At 43.2% G+C, this 18,691-nt stretch overlaps 1 protein-coding gene across 2 annotated transcripts in view; it reads right to left on the bottom strand.

The window, feature by feature from the left end:
* Nucleotides 1–18,691, bottom strand: part of LOC308673226 (fibroblast growth factor 13-like) — a gene marked incomplete at its 5' end in the record, with an annotated part of 88,030 nt that overhangs the window by 48,381 nt on the left and 20,958 nt on the right. The gene's annotated exons all lie outside the window — the stretch shown is intronic.

Consider the following 18,691-nt stretch of genomic DNA (forward strand, 5'->3'; position numbering starts at 1 on the left):
GGAGGAAGGGGGTGAGGATCAGGGAAGGGACAGAACATTAGTAGAAGGAAAATTAAAATGCAGTGGATTAACATACTTGGTCGGATGATGGAGAGAGAGAGGAGAACACAAAAGGCAGAACAGTCCACTCCTACATACTTACAACGGGCTTACTTGCTGCTTCTATGGGATCGTGTATTTTAAACCGTTATTCTTCCAAATGCAGGCTAAGTGAAATATTTACCAAATGCACAACGTTTCCTTGGGGGGCCTGATTTTGGGAAACAGGTATGCAGATTGCAAGGGTGTAGCAGGAAACATTTTTTTAGCTACTATTCTCCTACATTCAACAAAGCAAAACACGATCTGGTCAAATCTCCAATACAGCAGGTCCAAGGTAACAGAATAAGAGGAGAAGAAATTTGGAAGGGACCTTGGAGGTCTTCTAGTCCCTTCCCCCTGCTCAGCCAGGAAACGCTCTACCCTTTCAGACAAATGATTGTCCAATATCTTTTTTTTAAAAAAACCTCCAGTGTCGGAGGACCCACAACTTCTGCCGTTCCAGTGGGTAATTGTTCTCACCATCAGAAAATGATGATTTCCTGAGAGTCAAGAGCAGATATTCTTCATCAAGGGATGTAGAACATCTGCTCTTAAGATCTTTTGTGCAGGAAACCACCCAGAGTTACCTTGAGGTAAGGTGGGCAGCCTATAAATTTTATAAACAAATAAGAAGGATTCTATTAACACACCCATCCCAGAGAGTCTCTGATAACTTAGGATTAGTAAGGGGAAACTAAGATACAACATTGCCAGAGCTGCATCCAGGTTTGGGGTGCAAAAAAGAAGGAGGCTTTGATTAGTTTGGACCTATGAATTGTGAAGTTCTGGGAGCCCCCCTCCCCCCAGTCCATCCCTGTCTAGACTAGATGGGTTGGCAATGACATGTTTACTTAATCATAATTCATTTATTCTTTTCAGTGCCGAAAACTAAAGTTATTGGCAGGTTCCAAGAAGATCTAAAATTCTCTTCAAAACAAAAGAAAACAACAATTGAAATTGACAATTGTGGTGAAGACTTTCGGAAACCACTTTTTTTTTCTATCTCTAGGGCTTTTTCTGCCCTCTGAAACAAGAGAACAAGTTTGTGGGACATCCTTACAGGTGTCTGAGGAGTGCTAGCGTATCCTTGTTGTCTGGTTTCAGGGCTACCTGTACGGGTGCTTCGCTCTCTGGTTGAGGGGTCAAGTCTTCTGTTCCTCTTGGTTGCCTGTCTCTAACCTTGGCCCTTCCTTTCCCCCCATGTTAACGGACTGATCCCTCCCAAGGAGCAAAGTAACTCAGCTAGGATTCAGATCTATGTCTCCTTCTCTTTGTAATCCAAGCCTCGCATAGCCAGACCAGGCGGTGTCTCTGGAAGCTCCTGTAACCCACTCAAGACACGGAGGTGTTTGATGAAGGCCTCTTCTGCTTCAAGTGGCTTTGGATCTTCAGCTTTCAAGCCTTGGGCTAATTCAGGGCCAGGATGGCGTCCAACACTCTGAAATGCGAGCAGTGAGGAGGGCGGGAAATTGTCACTCTCGCCTAGCCGGCATTCAAAAACTAGCTGGATAGGCAGAGAGAATTACGGTGGGGTTTAATGATGGTACTGGTCCCAAACAGCAGAAGAAAACCAGTCCCCAGATTTTGCAGGCTGAGAAATTAGGTGGATAATTTCTCCAGGGGAAGCTTTTCAAAGGAATGACATTGTGTCTTTCTTTCTTTCTTTCTTTCTTTCTTTCTTTCTTTCTTTCTTTCTTTCTTTCTTTCTTTCTTTCTTTCTTTCTTTCTTTCTTTCTTTCTTTTCTTTCATCTATCATCTTTATATCTAATCTATCATATCTGTCTATCTTCTGTCTATCTTCTGTCTATCTATCTATCTATCTATCTATCTATCTATCTATCTATGTATCTATCGTCTGTCTGTCTATCATCTATTTCTTCCATGGTGAAAGCAGAGGCATCACAGCTGAAAAATCCTCCTCTCTACTCATTTATGAGAATATGATCATAAGTGAAGGACTCTCTGTTATCATCTAGTTGGAACTGCAACTCAGTTCTGGAGAAATCTCCCAGAGGGTTTGGGTCTGGGTATCTGTAGGCTGATCTGCTGATCCCAACAGCAGACCAAGCTTTGTTCCTTGAATGCAGAATATGGCCACATGGGGACTTCCTTCTCCCATGGACCTCCTGGTGCATCAGTCACCAGGCCAAAGGAGGATTCCTTTACAAAAATGCTGGCCTTCCTGCTTCTCAGCTTCATCAACTTCAAAACAAAAGCAAAGCTGACTTCTTTTACAGAACAGATGCTGTCTTCCAGTTGCTAGGGGACCTGAGAAAGGCTACTGACATCTGGTTTTCTGCCATTAATAGTAGCAAATTAAGTCTTTCAGGGTAGGGATATAGGTTGCTTGGAGAAGACAGGAGAGAGTTGAACAGCTAGTTCAAAAGAGAAGTTGGCAGCAGATTTGCCAGCACGCAACAGAGATAAATACAATTAGATAGTGTTTTAAAATCTCTTGATAATTATGCATGACTGCCTGAGGACAAATTGTTTGCTGTTTTGTTTCATAGACTGGCATTTGGGCTTACTGGGTAATTATGCCATTAGCAAAATATTGACATTTAGACATTAATGAATTGGCCTGACGGTTATCTATTATTTACTTGTGCTTTGGAATATGAATTCCTTTGCTGCTATTTTATGGATCGTGGCAAGAATTTCTCAGGGAAAATGCTTTTCTCCTGATCCATGAGGATTAGGAACTGTGACGCCTTAAAAGGACAGTTGAAACCATCTGGAGAACTTTGCCCTGGCCACTGATGATGGTCGGTCAGGCCACCAGGGTGAAACGCTCTGCTCCTTTCCTAATTGAATTGAAAGAGGTTGCCTGCCTTTCCCCAACTTTCTTGCCTCTTTAGAACCTAGAACCAATAAGTTGCAAGGCTGGTTTATTGCTATGACAACAGTTTCAGGAAAAGTGCAATGGTCTTTCCCATCTAAGATATATAACCCACCACGCCACCCTTTGGAGCATCACAGAAGCATACAGTTTGTGCAAAGGGGATGTTAAAACTAATCCTTGCTCACCTGGACATTTTTGCTTCTCAACTTGGTAGTTGAGAATTCCCAGAATTCCCCAGTCAGCACTGGGGATTTGGGGGAGTAGAACAGTCCTGGCCCATCTGGAGGGACCAGCTGGGAATAGGTGCTTGAGTTTCTCACCCACGTCAACATTAAGATGTATGGATTTCAACTCCCAGAATTCCGAAACGAGGGGAATAATAAAACTGCATTCTTAGAAACCATAAAAGGAAGTCCTTCCTGCATTTACGGTATTGGAAGCTTAGAAGTAAAACAGCATTCTTAGAAAACACAACATAACAACAACAACCACAAATGTAATATCTTCCTGCCTTCACTGAATCATTTTTTAAAAAATGACACGGACGTTTGCAAACAAAGAAGTCGGAGAAGAAAAAAACCCCATCATTGCAAAGTGAATTTTCCCTCTTTATAATCTGTTTCCTCTTAGTAACTGTTTTTCCCCCTCCCCTCTTGTCTATGCTGCTGACATCATAATCTGTTGCCATGGCACTGGGGGAACCATCAGAATAATTTTGTTCAAGAGCATAACCTTTCAGCAAGGTGAACTCAGCAAAGTGGGACAGAGTGAGAAAGAATTTGAAAAGTAGCATCTCCGAACATGCAAGGACCGGTTTTTAAGATGCTCAAACTCCCGGTGTCTCGCCGTAATCCTTTGGATAGAAGGGACTACAGTGAGAGCATCAGACATAGATGTTATTGATCACAAATGTATTTTTAGCAAAATCCACCAGGGGAAAAGCTTGTGATTAAAAGTGAGATTTTTTTAAAAAAAGAAAGGATATTTTCCCCCCTAATTTGACTAATTTCTTTTCCTCCCTAACCCCAAAATGTAACTGTCCCTCTAAGTCGTATTTAAGTCTCAGGTTATAGAGGTTGAAGGTCTCCATTTAAAGATACAGCTGCCAAGAAAACAGCTTAGCCCTGATTCATGGCTTATGACTTGAGTGCCACTGATCACACTGTTACTAAGACGGGATCTCTCGGGTTTATTCTAGATTCACAAAAGCCACTCTCAATTTTGGTGTTTTTTTTTGTAGATTTCAGAAACACGCTGCAATTTCAGACAAGGACCAGCTACTTCTTCCTTCACTCCATGCAAAAACTCTTGAATTCTTGGCTTAATATAGAGACACAAAATAAAGCTTTTTGGCTGGCCGAAAAAGTGAGCTTCTCTCTCTCTTTTTTTTAAGCAAAGTATCTGGAGCCTGCACTATCTCCTCTCTGTCTCAGAATTGGGACAGTTAATTGATTCCTTAATTTCTCAAGTCCTCCAGTGGACCATAGACTGTAGGATCTATTTTTAGGGCCCAGGTAGCCAAGCTGGTGTTTAATAGACCCATTCAAGTGTGCCAGGAAATTTCTATAAATTGCAACAGAAGACGCCAAGAAACATCAGTCATGCTTTGTCCTGGATGAGAGCAGCATGGTGAATGGCCAAAAAGGCCACCGTAGAGGAACCAGGAAGGAGACCCATGGAAATAGAGGCAGCTACTCATGATTCATGGGGGTATATTTTTTCCCCTACAGCCCCGACATTCCATATAAGATCTGAGCAAATCATGTGAGTTTCCAAGGTGGTTGTGTTACAATTTAAATTAAGCCAGATGAGACCCAGTTGGAAAACTCAACAGGAGTTGATGCCAATGTTATAAACGAAAAAGGAAGTGGTCCCTATCAGTCCCAACGCAGAAATTATCCCTGCAAGAATGGCCTGGTTAGCTGAGATTCATCCAACCGAAGCCCCCCCCCCCAAATTAAGAAGGGCCTCCTGTCTCTTCTTTGGGGATCAACGGCTAATAGTCTTGATATCAGTGGGGCTACCTCTGAAGGCCATCTGGTAGAAGACTAGTGGACTTCCATGTCTACTGGGTTGGTCATCGTGAGAACAGACAGTGAGGGCCAATCTAGGTGAGCACACCTTAGTTTGTAATGGTGCTGTGTGGGACACTCCATTATAAATATGCAGGAATCCTCACAATCCAAAGGTAGATCTGACAGGAGAAAGAAGTCGGAGGTCTTCTCCAAACAAGTCATGCAAAGCATGCACGTGGGAATCATGTCAGGCATCTCTCTTTATCCTCCCCTGAGCAAAATGCCAAATGTCCATCAGGGCTTATGGCCTCACCTGCTGTAGACATAGCAATGTTGGGAAGAAGCTATTTATAGCAAACGAGTAAACCAGAAGCTCGGCTGGATGTTTGACCTGCCAGAAGCAGCAACAACTAGGTCGACACACTAGCTAGCGCAGGAGAAATTTCTCTGTCGAGTTCTTTAGTAAGGGGGAATCTCACACACTTGGACACTGAAAGAACAATGGCACCTGTATGCAGGAGGTGATCAGGTGGAGCCCAAAGGTGGGGCAAAACACATCATCAGTCATGATATCCCATAAGAGACTTAAGTCCAAACCCTCGTGAATTCCAGTGACTCTTATCTATTGCCGATTTGCCTTGGCACTTAATAGATCAGATTCTTATCAAGGAGAATATTCATTGCTCAGGGCTGAAATGAGGGGTCCTTGGTGCTCTCTGAGCTTGGTTGTTTTCTTGCAGACATTTCATTACCTAAACTATGATGTTATCTAGTTTGGGTATTGAAATGTCTGCAAGAAAACAACCAAGCTTGGAGAGCACCAGAGACCTCTCAGATCAGATTCTTGAATACAGGTAGCATGAAGTAAACTCATAGTACTTTTGAACTCTATCCCAGCTCCTGGTTTCTTGAGGGCCTGACACTGTAATGGTACGTAGGAAAGATCCTGGGAGACTGGAAGAGACGCTGCCTAGGAAGTGATCGGATAAGAGAAAGAAAGCATCCTTCCTAACTTCTCAGGCTATAAAAGAGACAGTGGGAGATTGGTACTTCCAGACTTGCAAGATTCAGTTCATGTAGCCTTACAATAAAGTAGAATTAAGTTACCTGGTTGGGTTTCCTGTCTGGCCTTCCTGGGAAGACTGATGGTACTGGAGGCAACTAAGCTAATCCTGCTGGGATTATAGTTTAGCACAAGCATTGTCCTGCCTTGAATGAAAAGAATTCATAGTTACAAATACTTAAGCACACTTTAATTGTTCCTGTCCAGCTCTCTTGTATGCATGGGGACGTCACAACTTCACCCTCTTCTTTTTTTTTTGAAAAAAAGGATCAAGGCTGGATCATTCAGTCCCCTTCAAAACACAGGGCAGAAGAGGGGAATAAGCCTCTTCCCTCTAAGTGAAATCTTTTAGATCTGAAGGGACTCAAGTGCTTCAAACCACAAAAGCCTCAGGTATCAAGGGTCGGGAAGCACTGGACGGAGGAAGTTAAAAGCTCTCCTATCTTCCGATTTATTTTATGCTTGGATCGCAATCACTTTTCCCAGAGTAGAATGTCTGTGGCTTTAAGGGGGAAGGGGGGTGGAGGAAAAAACACCCCCCCCAAATAACCACCTCCCATGTTCCAACCACTGATATCGAGAGGGAAATTAAAAAGAAGATGACCTCATCAAAACATGACTTAGCCCCAAGACTTTCTCTCTTGATCACCCTGTGGCACTGCTCAGCCTCCCTGTCTCCAGGTTTATGAGTGAAAACCAATGAAGGAAGCCACTGGCGTGGAAACCCTACGTGGAAGGAGGCTGATCACCCATCCCAACTCAAATACAGGTAGTCCTCGATTTATGACGGCAAACTGGGGTTGCGATTTCTGCTGCTGAGACAGACAATTGTGTTACTTACTGATTAAATTGATTTCCCACCCATCTCATTTCCAACGGCTCTTTGTTAAGTGAGCCACGGCAAGTTTTACAATCTTTTTTGCTGTGATCATTCTGCAAATCACACAGGTTACTCATGTGACACACACACACACACACACACACACACACACAGAGGACACTACATCTGTCATAAATACATGCTGGTTGCATGTATTTATTTCACATCAACTTCCAGGAGTTTGGAAATGCGGAACGCATGAACGCTCCCAGTTGAACTTCTCAAGGGCGATTAAAACAGAAATGCGCAAGACGCCGGGAATAAATGAACGAGAGCATCTTCGACAGAGCAGATGGGTTACTGTGTGTTTAGCAATGTTAAGATCTTGGAAAGCTGCCTGTTGAAAAACCATCGCCTCTCGTTCTGCTTCCCCATGGGGCAGCGTCACCCGGTTGGAACAGTTGTCTTCAAAGGCAAACAGACTGAACGAGGATAGTGCCGTGCAACTTTTTTTGCTATCGTCATTATAGGTAATCCTCAATTTACGACTGGCCGCTTAGCCGGTGTCCCAGTGGTTAGAATGCAGCACTGCAGGCTAACTCACTGCTCACTGCCAAGAAGTTTGATCCTGATTAGCTGAAGTTTGATGATTCAACCTATCCATCCTTCCGAGGTCGGTAAAAGGAGGACCCAGATTGTTGAGGGGCCAAATACTAACTCCATAAACTGCTTTGACAGGGCTGTAAAGCACCAAGTGACTTTTGAACTGCAGCGACTCACTTAATGACTGTGGCAAGAAAGGTCGTAAAACTCACTTAACAAATGTCTCACTTAGCCACATAAATGTTGGGCTCCATTGTGGTCGTAAGTCAAGGACCACGTGTATTTCATCAGTGTTTGACTCTTCGCAATCCTGCTTGTTCCCCAGCCTTTTTCTGTGGAGTTGGCAATTTCAAACCGCTGCCTAATTATCAAGGCAACTTTCCGGAGGCCTGGCCACAAAGTGAGTGATAATCTTTGATGGAACATCAGCTTTAGCTAAGCCACAAATCACTTCGTCCTGAGACTATAGGCAGCGTGAGAACACGTTCAAGACAGCCCTGCCTCTCCTGTAGGGCTTCGGCTATTTGTTAGCACCTGGAGATAATAAATATTCCTTAAAAATTAGATGCAAAAGGTCAGGGAAACAGTTCTGAAAACAAAGGATGAGATTAATGTAGCTGTGATGGGAGGCAGTGGCTGAGAACTGGATGATGGATTTGGTTTTATTTGAAACCAAATAAAAATTCGGGGAAGGGTCTTGCTGGAGGGTAAAATGGATGGGAAAAAGTCTGATTTTGAGAAATGCTATGGGCTCCAGACAGAAGAAATACCCTACAGGGTGATTCTTCCCCCCCCCCCAATGATTTATTACTGTAATCATCTGTCTTTATTCAGGCACAGAAGTCTCTTTTCTCTGCTCACAGTTTTCAGCTTCACACATTTATCAAACCTGGAGTTTGGTTGCTGCTTTGTTCTGTGCTAACATCTATCACACTTATCAATGGATCCTGTGTAATGTTCCTATTTTAGTGTTTAATTCAGACCCCCCCCCCCCGAGATTAAGGTTCAGAATGCAAGCATGAGTAAACTCAGATCCAGGAATCTAATGGGAATTTGTATATCTTGTCGGATCTTCACATCTAAATGGGGGGGGGGAAGATCCCTCGTTGACTTGGGGTTAATTAGAAGAAGCATTAATATCTTGTCTGCCTTTTATTTGCAAAAAAGTAAATTATCACTCCCACAAATGGGTGCTAAAAGGATGGGAAAATCCTATATGCAAAATGAGAGACATGAGGATCAGATTCAAAGCAGTTCAAATTTCAGTTCTATTTTTGTCTATGGCAGCACTGTAAATAAACAACCTTTGAAACTTTAAAGTAATCAGGCTGACTTCTATTGCCCAAAAGATTCAGTTTAATACTGTACATAAGTTCAATTCTCTCTCTCTCTCTCTCTCTCTCTCTCTCTCTCTCTCTCTCTCTCTGTGTGTGTGTGTGTGTGTGCGTGTGCGCATGTTTGTGTGTGTGTATGTGTGTGAGGGAGAGAGACAGAGATGCACACATGCTCAGAAATGTTCAATCAATTTGAAGGTATCTGATTTGATCTGAACTAGCAGAAAATTGATCAGATGCAGAGATTTTGTTCAGTCGCCTTTGAATGGAAACTTTCTTCTGATGCTTCACACTGACCTTTCCTCGGCAAAGAATCTCATGCTTTTTGTACAGAGCACAGCTTGTCCTGTTTACATCACAAGTGCAAATTCTTTGTGCAACTCCATTGCGTGTTTTTAAGACCATCACTCATAAACACCGCTCAGTCCCTGGGAACACTAGTAGACCCTTCACTCAACACTTGTCTTCTGGTTTCACTTGTCCCTGGCAGCCACTTGATGCAGCCTAAATGCACTTCAGTGCAAATCACTTATCACAGATTTGCTCTCCCCTGAGGAAGAAAGAAACAAAGAAAGAACGAAAAAAGAATGAAAGAAAGAGAAAGGAAGGAAGGAAAGAAAGAAAGAAAGAAGGGAGGGAGGGAGGGAGGGAAGGAGGGAAAAGGGGAGGGGAAAATGGAGCCTGAAGAAGGAAGTGGATGGAAGAGAAAGAAAGAAAGAAAGAAAGAAAGAAAGAAAGAAAGAAAGAAAGAAGAGAGTGGAGCATAAAGATATAAGAAGGTGAATGGAAAAGAAAGAAAGAAAAGAAGAAGAAAAGAGGGAGAGGAGCCTAAAGAAGGAAGGAAGGAAGGAAGGAAGGAAGGAAGGAAGGAAGGAAGGAAGAAAACAGTGGGGAGAGTGGAGCCTGAAGACATAAGGAGATGGATGGAAGAGAAAGAAAGAAAGAAAGAAGGAAAGAAAGAAAGAAAAGAAAAGACAGAGGGAGGGAGGGAGGGAGATCTATGTACTGTATATATGGAAATGGAGGCTCAAACGGGGCAGCAATGGACCTAAAAGCCATTCTTTTGGCAACTATTACCTCCTGTGACGTTTTTCTTAAAGAAGGTGCTAAAGCTGGGAGAAAAAGATGTCAAGATTTCAAAGAGATTGCCAGGTGAAAGACCGTCTAGCATCACAGATGAGCCAAAGGGTACCTTATTTCCCTGCTTCGCCACTCTAAGGTATAAATGATGCCTTGTGTACGGTCACTCATGCGCTCGTGACCTCTCGCCTAGACTATTGTAATGCTCTCTACATGGGGCTTCCCTTGAAGACCACTCGGAGGCTCCAACTGGTACAGAATGCGGCCGCGAGAGTTGTCCTGGGAGTTTCCCGGTACTCCCATGTTACACCTTTGCTCCGCGAGCTGCATTGGTTACCAGTTGTCTTCCGGGTGAGGTTCAAGGTCTTGGTTATGATCTTTAAGTCCTTACATGGCATGGGTCTGGGATACCTCGAGGACCACCTGCTGCCGGCGTCAACTCCCCTCCGCCCTGTGCGTGCCCACAGAGAGGGCCTCCTCAGGGTGCCTCCGGTCAGGGAATGTCGACTGGTGGCCCCCAGGGGGAGGGCCTTCTCTGTGGGTGCCCCGGCACTTTGGAACCAACTGCCGGTTGAGCTCCGGATGGCATCGGACCTCCGATCCTTCCGTCGCGGGTTGAAGACCCACTTGTTTGAGTTAGCTGGTCTGGCCTGAAGGGGAATTTGGGTTTTTAATTGGTTTTATTATTTCATTATTGTTATATTTTAATTGGGCATGGTTTAATTTTCTTTTAATTTTTGTATACCTATTTATATATGCCCTGTGAACCGCCCTGAGTCCCTAGGGAGAAGGGCGGTATAGAAATCCAATAAAACTAAACTAAACTAAACTAAATTAAAGCTGATATTTCAAGGGGTGAAGAAGACACAGAGAGACAGCAGGACGGCCCAATAAACACCCCCCCAAAGTCAAAAAATGGTTGGATCCTGTAGGTGTGTGTCCAGATTTTTAAAGCCCTGAGATAATTAATAATTGAGAAAATCATGCTGAGCACAGACATAGATAACCGTTGCAGTATCGGGGTTTTAAAAATGAGATGCGCTCCACATGGAACCAACTTTGAAGACACCTCTTTAAACATTTATTAAAGCCAACAGGAGGAGGAAGACAGAGAACGTGACTTCCCCCCTTTCCCCCCCCTTTCAATAAGTGACATCCTCTAGATCAAAGTCCTATCAGTTTGCAGACTTAGTAAAAAGGTAAAGGTTCCCCCGCACATGCGTGCTAGTCGTTTCCGACTCTAGGGGCCGGTGCTCATCTCCGTTTCAAAGCCAAAGAGCCAGCGTTTGTCCGAGGATGTGTTCGTGGTCACGTGGCCGGCATGACTAGATGCCAGAGGCGCACGGAACGCTGTTACCTTCCCACCGTAGTGGTCCCTATTTTTCTACTTGCATTTTTATGTGCTTTCGAACTGCTAGGTTGGCAGAAGCTGGGACGAGTAACAGGCGCTCACTCTGTTATGCGGCACTCGGGATTCGACCCGCCAAACTGCTGACCTTCTGATCGACAAGCTCAGCATCCTACTTTTGCGAAAGGAAGCAAGTTTTAAGGGAAGATCAACCGCTTGTCTGTCTGAAAGATATCTCAAAAAAGAGAGAAAAAAGGAAGATGGGAAAAAGGTTCAGTGACTATGGAGATTCTGAGTCATCCAGGTGTCCCAAAGGTGTTTTTTCAAAAAGCAGCTGGACTCTGTTTTTCCTTGAAGTCATTTTGCTTCTCATCCAAGAAGCTTCTTCAGTTCTGAATGAATGGTGAAGAACGGAAGGATTTATATTCCTTTCAGCAGTTCCAAGAAGGCTCTGCACCCATTTGCACTATTCAGGTGACTCCGAGGGCACAGATAAACCTCCAAGCAGCCTCAACTCTCAGAAAGAGTACCAATGACCAGATGACTGCAAGGAATATAAATCCTTCCATTCCCCACCATTCAATCCGAACTGAAGAAGCTTCTTGGATGCGAAGCTAAACCTCTTCAGGGAAAAACAAAGTCCAATTGCCTTTTGAAAAAGCACCTTTTCCTAGTTAGATCAAATGGGACCAGTTGACAAACGTGGCTACTTGGTGATGATGACTCTGTGTAGCTGCCTCACAGATGTCTAATATTGTCATATTCTCTATCCTTACCCCATCAAATAAAAATTAGGTTTCCCAGGCCTATCATGTTGTTCTCTGCATATTCAGGAGAAAAAAAAATATGTTCTTCATGAAATTTGACACATCAAAGATTAAATTGGGACATTGCTCTGAATAAAGTGCATTTTGAATTTCATGGTGCAGATGGAGGAGGAGGAAGAGGAGGAGGAGGAGGAAGAGAAGAAGGCAGCTGTGGGTTATTTGGTGCTCTATATGTTTGGTTGAGGGACGCAGTGTCTCAGTGGGTTAGGACACTGAGCTTGTCGATCAGAAGGTCAGCAGTTTGGCGGGTCGAATCCCGAGTGCCGCATAACAGAGTGAGCGCCTGATACTCGTCCCAGCTTCTGCCAACCTAGCAGTTCAAAAGCACGTAAAAATGCAAGTAGAAAAATAGGGACCACTCCGGTGGGAAGGTAACAGCGTTCTGTGCACCTTTGGCAACTAGTCATGCCGGCCACATGACCACAGAGACGTCCTCGGACAAGCGCTAGCTCTTCAGCTTTGAAACGGAGATGAGCACCGGCCCCTAGAGTTGGAAACGACTAATACGCATGTGCGGGGGAACCTTTACCTTTTACGTTATGTTTGGTTGTTTTCTTGCAGACATTTCAGGTCCCAACTAGGGAACTTCATCAGTGCTGGAAGGGAATGCTAAGAAAACTACAGGAACTTCTTCAGGCAGTCTGCAAGAATCAGACCCAACTGAATAGAAGAAAAAAAAAAGCAAAGGGAAGGCTTGAGTGAAATATGAAGCATGCTTTCCATTTGGGATAAAGGCTGGTTCCCATAATTCCTCTCTTTGCAACCAAAAAGCTAGTTCTTACTGGTAGAATGGAGCAATTGGTTTTATTTCAGCCTCCCATCCAGACTGGAGCTTGTCTATGCCACCACTTGAGTCAATCCCAGGACCTTTTTGGAAAAGCCAAGGAAAAGAATTCCTGTGGGATTTAGTACTTGGCAAAGCCCCTGGGATTCCCAGATAGGCGACAGGAAGCAAACGTTGACGTGATTTACAGCTTAGGTTTTCGGATATTCATCTTAAGACGGGGTTGAACAGAGGGCTTTTTAGGGATGCAAATAGGACTGCAGGATTGTGGTATCACCCCTTTGCCCATCTATCCTCTCCAACCTCTGATTATTATTCTTTTTTAAAAGCTGCTAACAGCTTCATCTTTCCTTAATTTTCTGCAGGGTAACAGCGGAAAATCTTCATCTGCACGTTTGCTTTTTCCAGTTTCCCCTTTCTCCTTGTACCAAGTGTCTCACAACCTTTAAATGCTTCAGATTACTCTGGCAATCAGAATTTGCAGACTTAAAAACTCAAACGAAGTAACAGCTGATAACAGACAACTGTGTCTACTAAAACCTGCTTTCCCATTCTCTTTAGCCTGTGAAGGCTTGATCCTAGAAAATCAGCTGGCCCTCCTATGTGGCCGCACTTATAGCTTCGTCTTAAAATGAATTTCTGACTCACAGAATCATGGTGCAGTAGGCTGGACTAGAAGACCTCCAAGGTCTATTCTATTCTATTCTATTCTATTCTATTCTATTCTATTCTATTCTATTCTATTCTATTCTATTCTATTCTATTCTATTCTATTCTATTCTATTCTATTCTATTCTATTCTATTCTATTCTATTCTATTCTATTCTATTCTATTCCCCAACCTGCAGATACTGGATTATATCATACGCAGATAACGATCTGGCAATTCAATATTTTGTGCCACTCAATTGAAGACCATTTTAAAAGAGAGGTTCCCCTCTTCTTTTTCAAAGCCTAATGAAAGCACAGGGTCTCTCTTGCCACAAAAAAGCCCATTGTTCAACGAGGCAATTACAAATAGAACTTACATTTTTAAATTATCATTTCTCTGCTATATTTAATCTTATCGCTGGAAGCAGCCAGCTTGGCCTTGTGTTTTACTACGGCTGCCTTGTGTTATACACAGAAAAGAGAGCAAGTGGGCATGAGACACCGATCTCTCATTTATTTATTGCTATTTCCACTTATCTCCAAGCTTACGGCATATTATGTGCATTGAATTCAACCAGGAAGGTATTAGATTGCAATGAGAAGATCACAGAAGCCAGCCACTTCAGCTAGGAGTGTGGAATTACATTCTCTTCTGATTGTCTTATCGGCTTTTAGAAGGACTCAGAAAGGAACGTCTGAGAGATCTCCATGACTTATACAAAGTATGATTTGGCCCCAGAATCCATTGTACAGGTAGTCCTTGAGTAATGACCACAACTGAGCCCAAATTTTGCCACAGTTGCTAAATGAACATTTGCAGTTGGTAAGTTAGTAACATGGTTGGAATAAGAAAGAGGAGGAAGAAGGAGGAGGAAGAGGAGGAGGAGGAAGAAGAAGGAAGAGGAGGAAGAAGAAGAAGGAGGAGGAGGAGGAGGAGGAGAAGAAGAAGAAGAAGAAGAAGAAGAAGAAGAAGAAGAAGAAGAAGAAGAAGAAGAAGAAGAAGAAGAAGAAGAAGAAGAAGAAGAAGAAGCTGTCATTTCTTAACCTATTCCAACAAATATTTCTCTACGCCCAAGATAGGATATGCTTTGATGAGGTCAGTCTGCTACATCTGAGAGATGTGGCTTCTGCCCTTTGATTTAAAGTGGACTAAACTGGCCTGAATACATCTATCAGCCTGTCACTCCTGAAAATACAGATGGCACTACAAAGCAGCTGTCCAAAAAGCAGCCAAGAAATAGCATCTTCTCAGCCTGGAAAGAATATTTTCATGTCCCATTTCAATACAAACCGCCTGGTAATAGCGTTAATTTCCGTCATCTTAGAGGCTTAACAGAGCAATTACTGTAATGCATCCACTTTTGACTGCCTCATAAAGGAATTACAGTTCTTAGGAAGTTGGCTTCTGACTTCTGTCAAAACGGCTCTCCCTGGAAATAGCGGCAAATCATCCTTTTGAGAACTGAGAAACAGTCCTTCCATCTCAGAAAAGGCAAAATAGAAACATCGCAAGAATCTCCCAACCTGACGCATGAAAGAAAGGGGTGGAAGGCCCATCTTGGCCTTGTTGACTGGACCCTGAGGACCCTCCCAGGTCTGAAAACCAAAGCGAGGACCCTCTTGTGAAAGACATTCCTCCTGCCAAAGGAAATGAACACCCACCTTTCTTCCTCCAGACAATAGTCAAGGAAAAGGTAAGGGAAGAACAGTTTTTCCAGCGTTTGGTTAAGTCCTCAAAGTGCGTTTGCTGAAGTATTTGGTTGCATCTCACTAAATACTTCTTTTCTACAGAAAACAAGGACCGATGTCTGGTCTGGCTTTTAATCCTCTGGATTTTCTTCAATAGCAATCAGTTCTTTTGAAACAAATCTTTAGACTGGGATCTAATTTTCATTCTGTTTCCAGAATGAAGACTAATTTAACTAGGATGACACATCTCAAGGTAGGCAAAAAGATAAATTGACTTCTCTACAAGATTATCTGCTACAGAGGAATTTTCATCCAATGGGATTTTCCCATGTATTTTACCAGGAAACGTAGATAGGGCAGCCTAGAAAAGTCAGTGCCCTCCTAACCACACCCAAGCACTCCGAGTTTGTTGGCGATGTCCATTTTGCTCTATGAGTTCATGGTGACCTAACCCTAACCCTAAGGGGAATTTTCCTCCGAAGGGATTTTCCCATGTATTTTACCGGGAAACATAGATAAGGCAGCCTAGAAAAGTAAGTGCCCTCCTAACCATACCCAAGCAGTCAGTCCTTGCACCCAGCATCAAATACACGAGCCCAGCAGGGATGACCCTGGCCAATTCAGGGTAGTCCCTGTGGTCCAGGACTGCCTATATTAATCAAGAATCCTATCATGGGAGGTACCTTGGAGATTATCCAGTCTGACCCTTGGCTCAGTGCAACAGCATCCCCACCTAATGGAAGAGAGTTCAGCACTTGTCCCACTGCAGAAGGGCTCCAACCACTAGGAATTCTTCCCAGAAGACAACTGGGCCATCTGCCCCGCTCTTCTTTTCCCCAGGCTACACCTGCCGCGTGCTTGCCCCATTCCCCCCACATCTTCCTTCAGCCTTTCACCCCCTTCTCTGGATTCCTGCTGGTCTGTCAGCACCTTTCCTAAAATGTGGGAGCAGCTGCATTATTCCAGGAGTGAACAACGGCATCTCTCTTCTCCACATTGCTCAGTGCAGCTCAGGAGGGCCTTTCCTCTTGGGGATCTGAATTAGACCTTGGCACCCAGGCCCAGCTGTGAGGTCCTGATCCCCTCTGCGTTCCCTGCAGCCCAGAGGGAGCCCCTCCTCTCCCCTCCCCTTTCACACCTTTGGATTTGCCTACCTAAAGGCCGACCTGGCATTTTTCTCTGCTGAAATTCATCCTGTGGACGTTCTATTTCAATCCTCCATTTTAAGGTTCCTGCAGTTCCTGCTTTTTCGGCATCATCCACACTGCCTTCTAACCACTGCTCCACTACGGCTCATACATACCTTCTTCTTATATTCGCATCCTGTATTGCTGGGTACAAGTAACTCTCAACTTACACCTATTCATTTATCGACCATTGAGAGTTACAATGACACTGAAAAAAATGATTTAGGTGCTTGCATCTATCTGCTTGCACTTACGACCGGATCGCGTGATCAAAATTTAGGTGTTTGGCAAACTGGTATGTATTTATGACAGTTGCAGCATCCCGGGATCACGTGATCGCCATTTGCAACTTTCCCAGCTTCTGACCAGCAAAGTCAATGGAGGAAGCCGGATTCATTTAACGACTGACTCACGATTCACTTTAACAACTTTGGTTAAAAAAAGGGGTCTCAAATCAACTCATTTTCCAACTGCCTTGCTTAGCCACGGAAATTCAGCTCCCAATTGCAGTCATAAGTCAAGGACTAAAAGTACTGTGCAGCCTCAGAGCACGAAGCAGTTTCCTACCTCGGTTACTTTAGTGAAGAAAAACTAAACTTTTATCCTTGGGATGAGGGAGAAAATTGCTGCCCCCCAGATGGCCTCTGAGGCTTCTAAAATTCTCCAGAAATAAAGTTGGGATTGCAGAATTCAGCAGCTCCACATTCAAGCTATTTCTGTTCTCCCCTCTCCCGTCGATTATTGCTAACGACAGGCTGTAGCTGGTTCTTAATAATAGCTGTTGGCAGATGCAATTCTATTTTTGCCTAATAATTTTTAACGTTTGTTTCGAAAGGACGGCATTCTCTTTCGTATTTGCCAAAAGCTGCCTGCTTTCTTTCTCTCCTCACCGCACTGGTGCTGAGTAGGCTTTTCCCCTTCTGGTTTCAAAACTCCCTCTCTGCAGAAGTCTTTTCACATACCCTGAACCCAAAGGATTTGCTTAATCCTGGGGACTCCACTGTAGGAGACACACAGAATGGGATGAAATGAAAAAGGAGTGGGGAGGGGAAAGCAGAGAGAACAAGGAGTAATAACTCCAACGGGAAAACATGACCGGTTCCATTCAAAAAGTATGAATTGAATGTGTGTACTCAGTGTGAAAATATCTGCCAAACTCTCTGAGTGCTTCTGTACTGGAGACAAATTCCTTGTGTGTTACTTGGCTAAATTCTATTCTATTCTATTCTATTCTATTCTATTCTATTCTATTCTATTCTATTCTATTCTATTCTATTCTATTCTATTCTATTCTATTCTATTCTATTCTATTCTATTCTATTCTTATTCTGTTCCATTATTTATTTCTACTCTACTCTATTCTATTATTTCTATTCTATTCTATTCTATTCTACTCTGTATTTCTATTATATTCTATTCCATTCCACTCCACTCCACTCTATTCTATTATTTCTATTCTATTCTGTTCTACTCTGTATTTTTATTCTATTCTATTCTATTCTGTTCTGTTCTGTTCTATTCTATTCTATTATTTCTATTCTATTCTGTTCTACTCTGTAATTCTATTCTATTCTATTCCATTCCATTCTCAGGAGTTCCTTCCACAGCCTCATCCCAATTAAATCGCCACATCTGTCTAGCCACTCTATGCATCTCATGATGTGAGCTACACCCTTTTTGTCACATCTGGAAAAGGAACTATCAGAATCCATTCCTGGAAGAATGCGAAACAAACACTGCAAAACTCTCAGTCAGGTATTCCTCAAAAGAAGAAAGTGAAAATACGTCCCCTGATATTTGGCATCTGTGGAATGTTTCGTTCAGAAAGAGAAAAGGAAAAAAGGGATGTGCAGAGCTCCATGTTTTGAGAGTGGCCAAAGGAAGTCTCCAAGGAAGAGTGAGCCAATTTGCTAAGAGCAGCGTGCAATGGAACAGTGTGTTGATGTGCAATGGATGCTCCCTGTTATGTTCCTTTATTGCACACCTTAATATCTCGATACAATATTTCATCCTTTCTGCTTAGAAGGTATAATTTCATTTTTTTCAGGAATGAAGCCGGAAAAAAAATAATCAATACCTCCATTCCTCTCTTAGGAGCTACATGTCTCTGATAAATAAGCTGGTGAGACATCTCACGAAATTTTCACTCCTTGTGTTCATTTGTTCTCCAGAAGGTGAATTTGTAACCATCTGGTGGTGCAGCTGGGATTTGTGTTTTCAGAGGTGTCAGCAGAGTATGACGGGGAAAAAAATAAAATAAAACGATGTCAAGATGGTGGCCACAATGGTGTTATGGAAGCTTCTCCCATTTTTGTGTTGTGTATCCCATGTCATTATTTTGCTTTGGGCCCACCTCCTTTTCCACA

Source organism: Vipera berus (assembly GCF_964194415.1).
Source record: "Vipera berus genome assembly, chromosome: 11".
Taxonomy (NCBI): Eukaryota; Metazoa; Chordata; class Lepidosauria; order Squamata; family Viperidae; genus Vipera; species Vipera berus.